General features: G+C 36.6%; 1 protein-coding gene across 1 annotated transcript in view; it reads left to right on the forward strand.

Moving 5' to 3' along the window:
• The window catches only part of PRKX (protein kinase cAMP-dependent X-linked catalytic subunit), a gene marked incomplete at both ends in the record, with an annotated part of 51,695 nt that overhangs the window by 12,423 nt on the left and 25,462 nt on the right, over positions 1 to 13,810 (forward strand). The gene's annotated exons all lie outside the window — the stretch shown is intronic.

Genomic DNA, 13,810 nt, shown 5'->3' on the forward strand with positions numbered 1-13,810 from the left:
ACCTAATATGCCAAGTTATTTTTCTTGTTTGGCATATTTCATCTCTCTTCAGGGTAGAAGTATAACTTTTATCTTTGCCACTGGAAACTTAACATGCTTCAGCTTCTGTAAAAAGTGGTAATGGATAATAAATTAACCACCGTCGGACAGCAGTAACTTTCTGTTAGGATTGATTTGGGTTATATATGAAATGATGAACCAGCCCAGATAGATTGGTTTTGTGTTTGTTTCTGATCCTTGTAGATGGCCTTGCCTTCTAATTTTAGCACATTTTTTGCCTGTGCACTATTTCTTTATGAGCAAGTCCTGAATTATAAATTATATTGAAATACTTATTCTTCAAAATGAATAATTTAAAGTACATTTCTATTGAAAAATGTACTATGTTAACTATAATAGCAAAAGAAACTCTTAGTAATCAATGATAGTACAATTTTGGAGAAAGAGAGTCTACAAGGGCATGTCAAGTACTCTTGGCGTGTGAACTACAGCTCATGAATTCAATTAACTGTAATTTAATCTATCCTATCAAGGTGGTGTTGGATTTGCTATTCATTGCTCTCTTTGCTACGGACTGTGATCCTGTTTTTAAATATCAGGCTAGGTTCAGATAATTAATTCTGAGATTTTTATGGGGTGAGAGAATAGAAGTGAGAAGCAACTGTTGCAGTAAACCGAAAGATACATTAGCCTGTGGTTGGGTAAATGGATGTATGCAGGTATATCTATGTAGCTATGTATATGGGCATATGTTGCTAAGAAATTTGATGTTAGATGAAGATATATATAATATGGCAGAGTGAAATAACTGAAAATTTAAAATAAAATATTGATTCTTACAAAAAAACCCCTTGGTTTTATTTTCAAGATTTGAGTATTCATGACTAACTGCTTTCAGTGACTGGAAAGAGAACACTCCGGACATAAAAAGGGCTCTGCATGTCTGACTAGTGCATAGCTGTAATTTTGATATGATGGTTTGGTACTTGTGTGTCTGTTAGTAAGGTCTACCTAAGAGTCTTCACTGTTATATAATATACTTGATACTGTTTAGGAGTTAAGATCTGGGAAGTAACTCTCAGGGCCAGCGGAATAAACCAATTGATAAATCTTATGTGATGAAAATTTGTTTTCATGCAGTACTCTAAGTACACTATATATAGAAGTTACTCTTGTGTCTAGGATAGATGTTTGTGAGAAGGGGCGTAATCAAGTAACACTAATGATGGACTCATCAGTTTGAGATCTCAAAGTTCTGATCTCACGATCCATTTTGATAACAAAGATGGCATTTCACTTGGGTTTGTGATTTGTTTGTTTCTTTTTAAGCTTTGTTTTCCATTTGAGGTGTTCTTTAGATTAGCTAGTCCCTTGAGGATGGAGAGCTGTCCATGTATATTGAATCAGTGTATTGGCCAAACAGTTGTCCTGAAATGCAGGTTTTAACATCTTGATTGATTTTCTGTTGAATGCATCTTAAGTGATTGGCCACTGTGCTACTTTGACCTTAGTCACTGTTGGGTTAGTGAGTGAATCCAGTGAGTTGTTAGGCTGAGATTCTGCAATTTGAAGTGAGTCTTAACAGTGGTTCATTAGTAAGGATGAGATTTTATCAGATCAAATTCAATACCCGTGAATATTTATGCGCTCTTTTCTTCTCAGTGTATTTAAAAACTGAACTAAATGTATTTTTCACTGTTTGAAATGCTTCCATATTTTATGGCAGGTTCTCAGGTCTTACGGAAAGGTTTGTGGGGTACGTGCTCATGTACGTCCCTACTGATTCCCTTCTTAAGGATTTTATGGTTTTTTTGACTTGTGGCATTCCTCAAACACTAAAACATGAGGATGTGTTGACTTTGTTATTTTAATGGATCCGGTCTTTGAATTGGGAAATAAGAATTAATAAAGATCTACTGAAAAGCAAAGTAGAAAACATAAATTGGAACACATTTACCATCAGAAATGACAGAAAATATAGAAGACGCATACTGTGCTGTTAATGGGACTTAGTAGTGTTCTTCAGTACAGGCTTTGTATTTAAGCCTTCTCACACTATAAATACTGTTTTATATTGGGTAATTTGGTCATTGTATAAAGCTAATTATTACATAGTATAAAATGAGTCTGAAATAATTTGTCTGGATTTTGGTATAAATATTTGAAGAACTACAGAATTTAGCTCTTGTTCAGTGTTTAAATTAGCCTTGAAATTTAGGAGTGAGTATTGCAGCTTGCTAAGTTTAAATCCAGGTAAGGTATATTCTGCTCACCTGTCCAACCAAAGCATCTTTTTGGGAATACTAAAAGGGCTGGTGTGTGTGTGTGACTGAAGCATATGTATTGTAGGATATTTTATTTCCCTTTGTTATTGGTGTTTAATTTTGAACCTTACCCTTCTCTTTGCTCATCATGTGACTGTATGAAGAATTCTTAGTTTCATACTGTGACTCATGACTAATTTAAATATCGTAAATTCTTTATTATAAATATACATTAAATATTTTTGTTCAGGGGCAGCTAATAGTCATTGCAAAAGAGATTTATTTCTATAACCTTTTATGTCAATCTTGCTTTTGGAAAGGAAAAATTTTTTTGGTTGGGGATTTCACCTATACCCTCGCTAGTTGGTGACATATTGCGTCTTTCTACATGTGTTTTCAGATGTATAAAGTTAACACATCATATTTAATGCAAATGGAGTTAAAATAAATACTGTACCTAGATCATTTTATGCTTAAAATGTGGTGGAACTGTCTAGAAACCATGTCCAGCACAAAAATGCCATCTGGTATCAGCCTAAAACTTTATTCTTTCTTTGCAAGATTAGTCACATTGTTATGACTGTTATGATACGTGTCATAACCTCTGAAACTTATTTTAGTATTGACTGTAGTGACCCATCCATGTCTTGGTTTTCATTTGCTTGTACAGTTTGTTTCTAGGTTGTTTCATGAAAGGAAGACCACGGTCTTTTTCTGCTACAGTATTAAGAGTTTGCACTAAACATAACTGTTAACATTGGCATGACTTCAATAACATCAGGTATTAATACAAAGAATATTTTCAGTCTTTACTTCTGTTGGTAACTTCATTCCTGGGCACTATAGGGATTTTCTTCTGAAATGTTTAACTGATATTTGAGAACAGAATTTAGAGACTGGGATTTTGAAACTTGGTATTTGCATTAGTGCATTTGTTCCAGTTCCATATCAGATGTAATTTTATTTGGATATTCTAGACTGACTTCCTCTTTATCACATAATAGCTCTTTATGTGGAGAACATTATGATGCCCATGCCAGTGCCAAACAACAGTGATTTCATCACCTTTCCTTGGACAGTGTTACACTATATTTTGCAGTGTAGTATGAGAGAATTTGTAAAGGTAATGAACACGTGAAGTAAATTCTGGATATCTAATTCATCTTTACTCGGTAGTCTCTCAGGAATATCAGTTGATTCTGTCTTATGAATATAAATGAAACCTTCCCTTTGAGGAATACTTTGTTCCTCTTGTGAATTTTCTGTGTATTTACCCTCAACCAAACATAAATCAATTTGTAGTACTTCTTCCAGATTGAAGTAGTGTTTTAGGAGAAGATTCTTACTTGGTTTTAGCTTGATTTTATTTTTGTAAAGCTTAATTTATGGAAGATGGAATACAGGATCTCAGTGGCCCAGCACACTGTTTGTGGTTTATAGATGGAAAAAAAAATTCTTCTGTGTCTTTCAGGAAGGTATAATTTTGCTATAGTTACAACACTCAGTCCTTTGTGCCTTTTTATTATAAAATCTTCAGCATTCAGTGCAACCACTTCAAACAAAGATCAAACTGAATAAAGGTTTCAGAAAAGGGCTTAGTTGCACCCGAAGTCCTCTTTCTGTTTGTCCGTGTAACAGGTCAAGTAAATATAATAGTTTTAAGTATGTTCCAAGAGACTCTTCTGCTGTACAAACTTGAATAACATGTAAAACTACAGACCAAATGGGTAAATGCAGGCTTGCAAATTGAATGGAATTTAAGCTGTGATTATTTGTAAAAACTATACCTCTTCTTTCTTGTGTGTAATGCCTGTTCATTAACTATATCAGTATTCAAAAAAACCCCTAAATTGCTAGATCAGTGAGCTGGCTTTTTTACCAGCAGATTTGTGTATTGTTACCTGCATGGTTTTATTTGGGTCACAGTGCTGAAGTTCATAACCTTGTTTAGGAATCATTTGGCATAGTGTTGGTGACACATACGAAGAATTTTGTGAATTGCTAAAATTCTGTTTTAAACCTCATAAGTATCTACTTGCTTATACAAATGAGCTTGTGTGACTGTTCTGTGTCAGTAATGTCCACGTCACTGAATCCCATGTGCGCATATCCGAACGCGTAACTGCGAGGTTGGCTTCATTTACCTGAAGACGTAGGCAGTGTAAATGGCTCTTGAATCTACATGTGTAGACTCACTTTACAATCAGCAGAGGGAAATGGGTGTCCCTGGGTTCATAAATTGCATGTGTAAAACTTCTCAACTGAATATAGAAGATCCTTTTTTCTCTCTGTTGGATCGGATTCCACCTGTGTGGTTCAAAGGCCATCTCTGTAGTTACATGAGGTTTGTGTTTGGGGTACAGACAAGCTGGTTGGTTACTGCTTGTACACAGGTAGCCTCCAACTTTACTACTTGCGTATTTTTGAATTCCACCATAAACTGCAACAGGCCAAGAACAATGGCAGCCTTTCAGGACCCTGTATCATTTAGTGTGCAGCCATAAAGAGATAAGGGGACATGTGGGCCTCTGACGTAAGCTTCTGTTAAACTTACGTTATTAAAAGAATTAAGAACTCCAGATTATCATTTTTCAAAAATACCAGTCTTATGGCTTGAAGGTGTAGCGTGAAGAACAAACTTTCTGATGCTTCAAGACCTTAAACTGCTATAAGTACCACTCACTGGACATTGTGTCCAGAGGGTTGTTTGTTGGTTTGATTTTTCTTTTGTTATCCCAAGTTAGCTCTAGGTCAGTGAAGTTTTAAAAATGAAAGTCAAAAGTTTTGTGGAGGAGAAAATAAAAGCAGCTTAAAAATGGGAAAAGTGGTACTGGCCACCACTGAACTTTAATTTCACTGCTAATTTGATAGAATTGTTTTCTAAATGTTAGTGTATCTGGAGTTCAACCTGGCCTTTGTAGCTAAATCTGTTTCTTTTTTCTTTTTTTCTGGTACATGTTTGTGTAAATAAATTTGCAAGTGTGTTTCCAGCCTAGGGCCTTCTGTGCCAAATTCTGTGGTTACACACAAAATAGTAGGAAATAGGTACTTCTGAACAGTTTTCTGTTAGTTGCCTATTTAGCTATTTCCTGAAACATAGAAGAGAACTAAAATGCGCTTGACTGCATTTAAATTAAGTCAAAGTCTCTGATCTGCCTTCATCCAGGAGCACTTCAATGTAATTTACTCTTCAATGTTATAAAGCAGCGTAGAAATGGGATATTCAGTAGTGAATAGATAATGTTTCTGAAGTATGAAGAAATCCAGTTTAGTTCAGTGTGTGAAAGGCCCCCCTTGATTTGTTTCTCCTTTAGCACTACTTTAGATGAAGATGGAAGCAAAATGTAATCAAAAGGAATGTATTATAAGAGGTACCAGCTCCTCAAAGGCTTCTGTCCAGCACTAGTGAAGGAGGAAATCGGTCAAGTACAAACAATGCGGCTTTTATTACGTTCATTCAGCAATAATAAACCTTTGTACTTTAACAAGATTTTTTTTGTTTGCTTTATAAAAGGACACAGTCAAGGATATAAAGCTTGATGCTTTCTTTGAGTTAATATAGAACTGACTTGCATCAAGTAGTTCTTCTGGAGAAAACAAAGGAAGAAATCTGCAAGAGCTGAGTTTCAGGACAGATGGAAACGTGCCGATTACATAAAAGTCCTAGAAGTGTGAGAGGCACATATTTCTAGGTTGAAAAGGAAAGTGGCTAATCAGGATTTCGATACCTACTAAGTATCAGACTCCATGTAACTAACTAATGCACAACGAACTGACCCTTTAAATCCTTCGCAGATTGTTGCGTTTGTGTTTGTTTCTTAGTCATCAGAATGTTATTTTTACTTATTTTTCTTAAATAAGAACATGAGCACAGCCGTGTTTTTGTCGTTGTTAGGCTGGACAATTTCAAGGTTTTCTGTTTGGGTACTACTGTGTCCATACAGTAGTTTTGCAGCAATGTATATGTCTTAATATGTTCAGCTGTAGCAATTGATGGGACAGACAGCTACTGGAACATGTATAATACAAGTACCAGAATTGTGATGTGTTTTATACAGAGGTGCTGGCTTAATCCTTTAAGAACTTAATGACTGTTTCTTTTAGTTGAAGTTACATAAAAAGGTTTTGAGTCTGTCCTTGACTTTGTGACATAGTAAGTTCTTGGGGTGGGGTTAGTTCGTTTGTTGGGTGGGGTTTTTTCGTTGGGGGTGTGTGTTTTTTTGGTGTTTTGGGGTGTTTTTTTTTTTTTTTAAACCAAAATAAATGTCTCTATGCTGAAGTTGAATAAAGCAAATAGCCAAATAAGTTTTTGTAAACAGAAAAACTGAAAGTGAAGATAGAATTGCTAACAAATGATCAAGAGAGAAAGCTTCAGTGCCCTCTTGGGTAACAATTTGATTGTGGGAATTAAACTTAGCAACAGAGCTGTTTTGGTTTGGGTTTTTTTCCCAATTTAATATGAACTTGCATAGGTTTTACTCACTGTCACTTTTCCCATCTCCACTGGGAGGCGGAAAAAACAGTGTGAAGCACCTCTGGTACATTCAGTTCAGAATTGTGAATACAATACTAATCCCAACTCAAGAAAAAGGAACCATGAGACCCTGAATTAAACTGTGTCAGGAAAACAAATTGTGATTCATCATTATGGGTTATAATGCAAAATATTTCTGTGATAGTATTTTTTACACATTTTTTAAAAGCAATCAAAAGGAATCTTGTAGCCTAAAATCTGAGATTTAATGATACCTGGAATAATACTAGGCTTATACTTAATTTTCTTTCTCTTTCCTCAAGTTTGGTTACTTTGATGCATTCATCTGTTTTGTCTGTGGTAAGCAAAAGTGTAACAGACTTTAATTACTACAGTGACTTTTAGCATAGAAGTCCAACAATTTGTTTTAGGTTTCATTTTAAAAAAGCTGTTTCATAGTTTTATTAAATACTTAAAGAAAAAATAATTAAAGCAATTATAAAAGATTAACTTTGAGCACAAATTAATTTGAAAGAATCTTGAATTAGTCTAACTGGTGCTCAGAATTCCCATCAAGCTTAATGGGCAGGAGGTGGCTGGATGTTGGGTTTGAGATGTCTGGCTTTTGTTGTTTAAATGTGGTTTTTTTGCTGTGTTTTTGGGGGTTTTTTTTGTTGTTTTTAAGAAGATAAAACAACAACAACAACAAAACCTTTTCTTTAAAACAGGCATGTTAACTGATAGCTGCTTGGAATGCAAATGTTAATCTCTCCCTACCTGAAAGAAGCAATTCTGTGAATTAGAACTGAATGGTGTTTTATAACTTTAAAAATTCCAAAGATGGCCTATCATGCTAGTAGACTTTCTAATTTACAGATTCTCTTCCAACTATTAAGAAGTGACACTTTTCGATAATGCTTTAATTACCTGAAATCCTTATCAGATGAAATAGATAATGCTTTCCAGTGTTCTATCTTGGAATATGTTGCTAGCCAGGCAGGTACCTGATTCTTAGCTTAACTGTACTTGTCTCTTAAAACATGATAGTCCAAGGCTTTTTTAAAACTAGGTCGGTCCAGATTGATACGCTTTACTTCTAGCGTGGTTTTGGTATAATTTAAAATGCACGGTTTCAAAAGGCCTTCTAAATTTAGTTCAGGAAAAGTAGTATAGAGCTTAGTTTCTAGGTGGAAAAAGTAATGCATCATCAAAGGTTTCTGTTTGAGCTATATTTAAGAAGTGCTTACTTCTGTACAGTTTTGCAGTTAGGGCCCATCAACATGTCATGTGCAATATTTAAATAGGTAAAAGTAGCAGTAACAAGGATTTTGCAATGTCCTATTTTCAATACAGAGGAAAAACTTTTCATCCACTCATTCGTTCGTATTCTTCAGATCATGTGACCAGTGACAGGTAGCAGAAGACATGGAAAAAGTTGCAAAATACTTCTGAAGAATCAAGTGAGGAAATACCAGTTTTATGAGAATTGTTCTGAAGATTGTTGACATTAAAGGTTTTCTGAGGGGACGTGGGACATACTTAAATTTAGTGTCCAAAGAGCTGATGAACAGCAGGCTGGTGACTTTCTGGTCTTCCTTATGTTACGTATGCATTATTTATTTATAAATACCAGGGACCAATAAAGAGAGAAGAAACTTAGTTTACTTCTAATATTCACCAAAATGGTCTCTTGTACTTGTGCCTGCCAGTAAAGACTAATATGTGGCACAGTAGGAAACATACCTTTTAACTGTAAATAAAAGCAAATACATCTGATGCTTTTTGTAGGCATCTGTGGAAGTCAGGACCAACCCCATGGGGACTCAGAAAGCAGCCCCTGGGGTTGAGGATCTCACATGACCTAGTTTATTCTTCATTAAAACAGATGGTATCTATCCCAACAAGGCAAACTTGGCTCCAAGAAAAGAGCTGGGGATTAAAAGGATGGGAAGCTGCAACAGCTGGGCCTAATTAATGGGAACAAATAAAGAGGTAAACTGAGCATTAAATTAATAACCTACATCAATAACAAAATAGTCACTACATGACTACTCACTCGATTGTTTTAGCTGTTCAAAGTTGCAGGATTGGTTTTCCTAGCATCAAAACTATCTAAAATTGCATCAGAAATATTCCCACATTCTTTATTCTTTTCTACCAGGCTTCAAAGGGAGTTAAATCCTGGAAGTTGGCAGTGGTATTTTGGCATGATGTTAGGGAATCCAGCTTGTTTTGTAAGACTGAGAATGCCGTTCTTGCGTTTGATACCTAGGCCAAACTGGTCCTTTGCAGTTTTTGGCCTCCTCCCTTTGTGTGTTTGACATGAGAAGGTTACCTAATTGAGAAGAGTGCTGGCATTCCTTCAAGTTCTGCAGCCACAGTAAATTTACAAAGGCATCCAAAAATTTTATTGTTTCTGTTGTAAACAGATTATACTGGATTAGTGGTTAACATTCTGCATGTTTTACTCTGTTTGCCCGTTTAGTTGTGAAAATCTTGAATTGAGTTGTTGTGTGTTGCAAATAGCACAGGGTGCCCTTCCCTTGCCTTTGCTGCTGGTGGCTGGAGACCTTCATGGGCTCTATACCTGGGTAGGGAGAAAGGGACTGCCCAAACTACACGTCCTCCTGCAACCTTCTGGTAACAACTGTTTTCATGAGGTAGACTTTTCTGATCTAAACGCATTTTTTGCTCCAATACTCTGGTGCTACAGTAGACAGGTAGGGATACCCACGTGTATAGTGTAGCCACTGCTCTTCCTTCAGCCTGGTAGATGCCAGGACTTACCCTGAATGGTACAGAGTCCCTGGAGTTCACTTGGTTTTAACTAAACATTAAAGAGATGTCAGTAGAATGTTGTGCTAAAGACTATATTTCCTTTCTTTATTATGTGCAAGATGGACAGGTAGAGAGTATTTCTGTGTTAAGGTAATCTTGAGGAATGTTTGCAGTTGTATGAGTCTGCAAAATTTGACTGCCTCTTGCAGTCATACAACTGAGCTCTGAGGTGATGAGGACAAAAATTTGAACAATTTTTCATGGGTATTAATAGTTAATGAGTTTAGCATCTTCCTGGAGGGCAGGAGGCAGTGGTGCTTTGATTGAAGGCTTGTAACCCTGCCTTTTCTCTGCTTCCAAACGCCTTCCCTGAAATTTATAGAGCTGGACCTCCATCTTGCACTGCCACCTTGCTGCTTCGGTGTTTTAGTTCTGTTTCCAGGAAGGCAAGGGGCAGAATTTCCACCCAGTCACAACGTAACACCTGTGTTTGCAGAACAGCTAGATTTTCTCCACTGTGCTAAACAATGTAGCAATACCTTGTTTCAGCCTCCCACCTCGGCAGTTCAGTCCAGTGCGGTTCCCCCCCCCCCCCCCCACTTTCATGGAAGAGAATTTTAAAAGTCTTTGCAGAAATGGCTAAAAGCATGAGCAGAAGAGGAGGTTTGAAGTCAGATATTTGAAGTGTAGTAATCTTTGTATGCAAAGTTTAGCTGTTTGTCTGAAGACTGGATAAGCACTTACAAAAATACCCACAAAAATCCCTCTTGACAATTAGTCCTGTATGTGGCTGTGCAAAGGCATAAATTAAACACCATTTGCATACTTTTATACAACTGTTTCAGCAAGTTCCCTTGCTCCCCATTGTTAATGGCCTCACATGGATAAAGTCTTTTTTTGGGTTTGTTTTTTATTTTTTCCCCTCAGGTTGAAAAAATATGTAGTAGATACTTCTTTACAGTGGGAGGGGTTTGACCCAGCAGCTTAAATGGTGTAAGAAAATTCCAGAACATCACTATTATTTTTCTTTAGGGCTTTAAGAGTGGATATTATTTGTCAAAAGTTCAGGCAGGGCAGTGGCAGAGTATCTGGGTACTGTCACTTCCAGTGCACATAGGCATAATGAGAAGACTTGACTGAGAGAAAATTTATATTGTGAGATATCTAGAAACAAATGTTAGACAACTTCTTGGACTGCATTGTCATCTTAATTTCCATACTTGCTTGAAATTGGGCTAAAGATGTTTGAAAAAAGACTGCCTGCCATCAGTTCGAAAATAAAACTGGTTGGGGAGGTTGTGTGCTCTCTCCAGTCTGTGTGGTCTTCTGGTTTTCCCAGAGGCTGTCTGGCTGAGGTGCTTGCCACTATTCTGGAATAGCCTGCCAGTCTTTCCAGCTCCTGGCAGAGAGGTTTTTAAAGAGGCCGTGTTCCGAAGTTAGAACTATTGCAAAGTAAATCACTAGCATGTCCGGCTTTGAAAATGGATGGAACTTGGGATTGCTCCTATTATTACTGTTGTATTACTGCTGTTTCTGAGCAGCACTGTTTGTAAAGTCAGACCAGTAGTGTAATGGAAAATTAAAGCAATCTAAAATAAAAATTTCTAGGACAAGTAGAACAAGTCACGAAACATGAGGTCACTGGACACCTAAGAACAATTAGGTGTGTGTTCACTTCTGACTTTCCTGCTGAATATGTTTATGGAAGCACTTTGTTTGTACAAGTATCAAAATGCATATAAACCCAGCACGCACTTACTGGGTTGGTACTGTTAATTTCCCCGTGTCCACATTTGGAAGTAAAAATTTGAGGTGATTTTTGGTTTTGGTATGCAATAGACTGTAGTTAGCAGTGTTTTTACTGAGAACTTAAATTTCAGATTCTAATTCTGAAGGGAAAAAAAAAGCAACAAAAAAACCCAAAAAAAACCCCCCACCCAAACCAAAAGCCGAAGGTTGTTGGAGTGAGTTTTGGTTTGGTTTTTGTCATGTGCTTTGAACAAAGATGTAAATAATCAGTGTTTTATGTGGCTTGAATAGATGGCTCTGCTTGGAAGCTTTTGGGCTTTTTTTTGTGGTGGTCTGGGTTGTTGTTTTTTTTTTTTTTGCGGGGGGGGATTTTGTTTTGTTTTTTAATGCTGCAGTCCATCCCTGTGAAATTGAAGTTGTTTACAGGTATAGTCATGTAATGTGACTTCACTGTTAAAGGATTTAATTGCATGATAAATTTTACAGGGTAACCTGGTGGCTTACTTAGCTGTAGCAGCAGGCTTTATCTGAGACCTATTCACAGTTCTCCTTGTTAAAGAACTGTAACTCAGGACAGGTGGGAATGTAGCACAGCTTTAATAGAGTCTTTTGTGCTCAGACCACTGTAATCCTTCGTGGGTTTGTGTTGTGAGAACTTTTATCTTGAAAGCTAATTTGGAAAGCTGTATTGGTACTGAAACTGAAAGCTCTATGAAACTGCATTGCTGAAGTTGTTAGTTTCTAGTTTGCAATATGAATATTTTCTTAAACGATATTACATCTGACTGGAAAGCATAGATACTTAAATAAAATGTAAATGTTTTAAGTGAGAATACACAAACAGAGTTTATTTCGTTTTAGTAAATTCTTACGTTTCTACACCCTACTAGAGGGGGGGGAAAAACTCCCTTGTATTTTTCCCCTCCCGAAGTAATGCAGTTTTGGAAGTTCATTTCTTGATCTCTTCCCCACCAGTCATGTCCCAGTCCCGTCCCACCCCGTCCCGCACACCCTCCCCCCCCAGCCTCTCAAAAATCTGTTTCCTCTCACATACCTGCTGATCTCCCTGCACCCACAGTGCGTCTTGGGAAAATCTCTTGTAGAGGTTGATTGTGACTGGTCAGTATCATTTAAGGTCAGTTAATAACACTGCAGTAGGTCTACGGGCTGCCTTCCTAGGCTGTGTGCAACAAAGGGGGTGATTTAAGGTTTTGGGTGTTGGTTTTGGGTTTTCTTTGAAAAACGTTTCTCAACAGGAGAAGTGACCTTTTACAAGTCAGGCAGTTGGCTTGACTGCCAAGCCTCCTTTATGGTGGCGCATATTTCTGTCAGAGAATAGGATTAAAAATATCTAGAGTACTGTTCTAATGGAACCTAAATGGCATTGTTTAATGAGCAAGAAGACAATGAGCCGCCACACAACGAGCTCAAGTGTGGGTTCATCTTCAAATGCATAACACTGTGCTGCAGTACAAACAGAATGGTGGCTAAATGTGTTAGTTTTAACTTCAATTTAAGCTAGAACAAACCCACTCAGTTCAGCTGCATGTAGTTGTCCTGAAGTGCAGTGCACTTAAAAGGAACTTCAGTCATTATTGACTAGAAAAATGTATAACATGCTGTTTAAAAGACAATATATATTGATTTTATTTTTGTACTGAGTGAATTGAAAATGGAATTAATTAACTTCAAAGAAATGATGTTTGAAATCTACTCTTTCATGTAATATAACGATGCAGCACTATAAGCATGTTTTCTTTTAAATTTGTTTTTAAAAGGGTCAGCAACTCTTAAGTATTTTTTTTCCCATCACTCCCTTATCCTACTGAATCTCTTCACCTCACATATATATTTTGGGCAATAATCTCCTCTCATGAGTAACTGCAGACAGCTACTCTCAGCCACTATATTTTGGTAGATGATTTTTTTTCCCATAAATTTAATTGATTCTGTACTGTTAATAGTATGAGTTCCTACATTTTTAAACCCTGATTGATATTTAGTTACCTTGTTTTAATAAATAATATATGGAAATTTAAGTATCATTTTGTGTTGAGGAATTACTAAATCCATTACAGGTAAACCTGACTCTCTTGGTGAATGATGAAGTCTTTTTCTGTTATTCCAGACACTATGGATATAATCAACACTACTTTCCTGCCGCTCCCCACCAAATATAAGTTACACTGATCTCTGGAATTTGACAGGGGTTTCCCAGACTTTCTTCTGCACTTGAGAAGTGTTTTGCTTGTTTCATTGATACTGGTTGCATTTGAATCTTGTCTATTACATGCTTACTATTTTATACATTTCCCTTACCCTTTCTCAGCATGACTTCACTTTGCAAGAAATGTTTCCAGTATATATTGAATGAATGACAGTATCACAGTACTGTTATTAAATCATTATCACTAAAAATTGGAAAAGCCCAAGAAAAATATAATACTGATGGGGGGGGGGGAAACACCACAACAGAAATTAAGTTCCTGTGGGTTTTAATTTTATGCATTGTAAATTTTAATTTATTTGTATCTTTCCTTTTTTG

Source organism: Gallinula chloropus, assembly GCF_964237585.1.
Source record: "Gallinula chloropus genome assembly, chromosome: 1".
Taxonomy (NCBI): domain Eukaryota; kingdom Metazoa; phylum Chordata; class Aves; order Gruiformes; family Rallidae; genus Gallinula; species Gallinula chloropus.